This window comes from Petromyzon marinus, unplaced genomic scaffold, assembly GCF_048934315.1.
Source record: "Petromyzon marinus isolate PM22_M1 ecotype Great Lakes invasive population unplaced genomic scaffold, UKy_Petmar_22M1.pri1.0 PM_Scaffold_2, whole genome shotgun sequence".
In the NCBI taxonomy this organism is placed as follows: domain Eukaryota; kingdom Metazoa; phylum Chordata; class Hyperoartia; order Petromyzontiformes; family Petromyzontidae; genus Petromyzon; species Petromyzon marinus.
The window spans coordinates 4,214,744-4,219,419 of record NW_027423168.1 but is presented as its reverse complement, the minus strand read 5'-3'; the positions used below and the strand labels follow the sequence as shown (position 1 = coordinate 4,219,419).

General features: G+C 48.7%; 1 long non-coding RNA gene across 1 annotated transcript; it reads left to right on the top strand.

The window, feature by feature from the left end:
- The first annotated feature begins 360 nt into the window (after nt 1-360).
- Nucleotides 361-2,332, top strand: LOC142922880 (uncharacterized). Its single transcript, XR_012940391.1, has 2 exons — nt 361-1,337; nt 1,732-2,332. It is a non-coding gene; the product is annotated as an uncharacterized LOC142922880 (long non-coding RNA).
- Nucleotides 2,333-4,676: the final 2,344 nt, after the last annotated feature.

The following is a 4,676-nucleotide window of genomic DNA, read 5'->3' as shown; positions in this document are numbered from 1 at the left end:
AGAGGATAGCATAGGTCTGAACAGATAGGTCGGAGCATGCATTTCTTTCTCCTGTCATCTTCCAGCAACTTCACTGATTATCGAGTTTGTAAAGTTTGTGAAATCTAAGTGATCCTCCAACCTTTGTGTCAAAATTTGCAGATCCTAGACTGGACACATCTGAAGTTTAAACAATAACAGCTCATGCACTGATTTATCCCATATTCTCACAAACTCCACAAACGGATAACATCATTAGTTACTGATGGTGCAAAGTAAGGCAACATTGCAGGATTGCCGTTCAGGGGTCAAGGAATCTAGGGGAGAGCAAATTCATTGTGTACCAGTAAAATGTCTGTGGGTCTTACATTGCAGGTGGCATGCTGCCTGTGGAGGACCTCATCTCGGGCACGTGCAGCCTCACTGCTGCGCTGCAGCGGTCATGGCTTATAGCCCGACGGTCAGTCTAACCACGGACCAGTTCCTAGAGGCGCCAGTTGACGGTTCCTCCAAGTCCTTGTTCCGCTCGCCTGGCGCCCACCGAGACCTCGCAGTGTCGCACAGAGGCAAGCGGTCATCTCTCGGGGTCACCGCGCACAGCCTCGGCGCATCATTGGTGAGGGGCAATAAGCCAACTGAACGGTTGAGCTCAACAGCGAGAAGCAACAAGGCCCTGATGCCATTAAATGAGTCGGCAAAGCCCAAAAATTATTTCTTTTCTAACCAGAAGAATGTTTTGTTGTACTTACGGAGCAGTGAAGCAACTAGGCGTGAGCACTTGCCGAACGGCGGCTGTGCGACAAGTACCTATCCCAGGTGGTTGACAAGCCAAAAGGATGAGCTGGATGTGTCGGGGATCACGAGCATTCCTGAGCTCAGGTACCCGGCCTGGCTGCGTGACTGCGATGTGGACTCCCAGACCAGCAGCCACGAGACGGATACCAGCACGAAGAGAGCAGGTGCCGCTCAGAGCCCGCAAAGCAGACCAAAGTACCCAGAGTGGCTCAAAGATTTGGACATCTCTGGCCTTACGAATGTAGCCAACGAGGAGCCCGTGTCAGAGGACCTTAGATCCCTAGGTGTGTGTGTGTATATATATAGTCTGTATATAGCAGATGACATTTCATATGTTTTCAGGTACATATTCAGTCTTTTCTCACAGAGACGACTGAGCGGCCACCCATGTGGTTGTGACGTGCGATGCGTGATTCTTGATGCACAGCCTCATTGGAGGAGCTGCTGAGCAGGGCGCGCATGGAGTTGGAATCCCCCGGCTTGGAGGCCCCCTCCCCGGGCAGCTTCAACACGGACGTCTTCCTAGGGGCTGATCGTCCCTGGGAAAACCCCTCCACGCCATTGTGAATTTATCTTTATATTCACACTCACGCACAGCATAGAGGCTGCACCGCCTCTAAGTATGATGTCAGATTATGAATGTTATAAGCTAAGCAGGTAAGCCTGGTTATTACTTGGATGGGAGACTATTTGGTAATAGCATATATTATAGATTTTGGCTGCTAGGTAACCAGGAGTTAGTAATACAGCAATGGAATCTTGAATCTATATCCGGAGTTTTGCATTTTACTCCCTCTGTTTTCACCGGGTTCTCCGATTTCCTCTCACATACCACTCGCTGATGAAATTTGCAAAATATCACTGCCAAACCCGCCTGAGACTTGGTGAGATTTTTCTGGCTTCCACCATGATAATAAGTCAACCAAGTAATTTTCTCTCAATCGTGTCTCTTCTCAGGGCCGTGTACCACCTGTCGCGTCTGAAAGAGCTGGTTGACACCATCAAGGAGAACAAGGATGGCTGCATTTTAAGGCGGTGGTCGAGGTTTGTACTCAGAAGGATACGTTCGCTTGGTCCTGCTAATTCATGGTTGTTAAACATCAATGGTACTTCAGGTGCTGTGGTGTGAATCGCAATTACTTGTAAACTTGTGGGGCCCATGGGGCACAGTAATTGCCCTGTTAATGGAAGTGCCACAACAAAGTATTGGAAAAATGTGATGAAGTTCGTTCAGGGTTGGAGTTAGTGAATGGTTGCAGCAGTATTTTGCACAGCAAATCCATGCAGACTCAAATGTCACTTGAAAGAGAACGGATATGTGAAAAATATTGTGAGCACAACTAAACTTATTTTGGTTTTATCCATTTTGGAAGGAGACTACTTTATTGGGAACATACATGCTAGTATTTGTGTAGTTATAAACATTTGGGAAATCACTGTAAAAGTACATTTGCTTATTTAGATTGCACTATACCTGTATTGTAAAATTTCAGAACCTTTTATGTAACTTGTAATCAATAAACCAAAGTTGCATATTGTATGCAACCCATGACTTGGATTGTTTTTATCATGTCTTGTTTAGCATGGTTGGTTATGTACAGTGTGAAAGAAATTCAACATACATTAAATATTTTCTGATATTTGAATGTTTATATTGTACATGTATATTTATTTTACAATAAATCTGAGACAAAGGCTTATACACATGGAATTGAAAATATTCAGCTATGATTTGTATTTCTCAAGTATTTTAAGAAAAGTCAGCGAGTCTCGTGACATGTCTTCACATTTGGGGGTGATGATTGTGATGGATATACAAGCATTAACCTGCTTACATTCCTAGAGTATGTAAGGTGAATTTGGGCATTCTGGGTGATTGGGTTTTAGGCCAAACACAGGCAGATGGTTGGGGATAGATGTTTTCAAGCATCTATTAATTATTCATCGGCATGTACTATCTTACTATGATGTAAAGTTCAAAGACTTGGTTCATGAAGGGAATGGAATAAAAACTCAACTGTGCACAAGTATGGAGGAATTAATACTTGGAATTCAATGCAAAGATCTGGCCATATGGCGTTTACTGGGCACCAGGGTTGCCAAACAACACATGAAAGATGTGTATCAGGCACAGCCTCTGCATTATGAAAAAAATATCACTTCCTGAAGAAGTGCATTTTGCTTCTCCTGTCTTAGGTCACCAAAATAAATTAGAACAAATGTGACTCGACTGACACAGGCAGCATTTATACTTGTGAAGTGTTCTCCTTCCGACGTGTGGTGTGTGTCGCACACACTGTCGAAGACGAGGTAGTTGCAGGAGACACCGTCTCTTTATTATCTTGTTCACACCAACTCCGGCCTCACTCGACCACGTTGCCATAGAGCCCGGCCTAGACACGACCCTGTCCGTGTTGCACCGACGGCGTCGACCGAGAAGGCCAGCTACTGTCTGGCCACGCAATGATTGGGCGAATGCGGTGGCAACGACAGCGACGACGAGACGAGTCCACTCCCAGAACCGGCAGCCCGGAGCTCTCGCTCTCCGCTGCTTATATTATATTCTATATTCTACTCGGCGCGGCTTGGCTCTGCCCTATCCACGCCTCCCTTCTCGAACCGACCAGAGGGTTCCAGAGGCTTCCCTATGAGGTCTTCCATGACCCTTGCCCCAATTCCTCTGCCCGGCCGGCATACCCGTATATATGCTCAACGGCGTGTGTGCAAACTTTCCACTGCAGTTGCCGCTGCTGGACAGCAGTCAGCGCTGTGTCACTACACTTGTATGAACACAAGAATTACATAATCATGTCTACACTTATATGTAATGGGCTGAGATAGGCGCACACAACTTCTTGGGAGGCAACACTATTTATTAACACCAACACATTACACTTAACATAAATTTCGATTTAAAGCTTTCGTGACTGCGGGCTAACACCAATCCCGAATATCCGCCCCCACAGCCCTTTAAATAATCTCCAATACAGCCCCCCAATCGGCTATGCGTGTACGAGTGACGTCCCTGCCCTCTAACCCCCGACCCCCCCGTCCCGCGCGTGCGATTGGTGTGTCGCTCTAAAACTGACTCCAAATCCCCGCCCCGCAGCCCTTTAAACAATCTCCATTGCCCGGCATCGGCGGCAACGCGTGTGCGAAGGACGTCATTGCCCTCTGACCCCTGACCCCCCGTTCAGTTCGTGTGAGTGGTGCGCGGGGTTGTGTGAGCGGAGACGTCGCGTTTGAGTGGCTGAGAAGCGACGGATTGATTCCAGGCAGCCACGTGCCAGCCCCGAGCTATGCCCCACAAACAGGACCCGCGGACCCGAGGGGCTGCGGCGCGAGGAGAGGAGCCGGAGAGCGGCAGCCCTCTCACCGCGAGCGAGGAGTCGAGTAGCGGCTGCTCTCACTCGAGCGAGGAGTCCGGAGCCCGCAGCCCTCCCGAGATCAGCCCTCCCCCGGGGGGGGGAGCCGGGGGCCCGCGTCCCCCACAACTGACAACCTGTGTACCAACTGGCCGAGCGAGAGTTTGTGTGTATTTGAGCGCAATCGTGCCAGTGTTTAGCTGTACCAGGGAGTTTGGTGCAGCAGAGTGTTTCGGTGTAGCAGGGTGTCCGGATTGTGCCGGCACACTACCCTTCTATCCGTAATGTCGTAGGGTGAGCTCCATTAAACGTTAACTCGGACCCCAACCTGTCAAAGCGCCTAATCTCTGAACGTGGTTCTCAACCTCGTACCTCACCCATGCTACGTACCTTTGAGACGTCCTGCTTTTACAAATGTTGATGAACTGGAGGGCAAAGGTCTGGAGGACCCCACATGGAGTCTGGTTTCTCACACCCGAGCCTCCTGTGACATTTCTGGAGGCTTCTCTGGAATCTTTGTCCCATTTATTGAGTGCA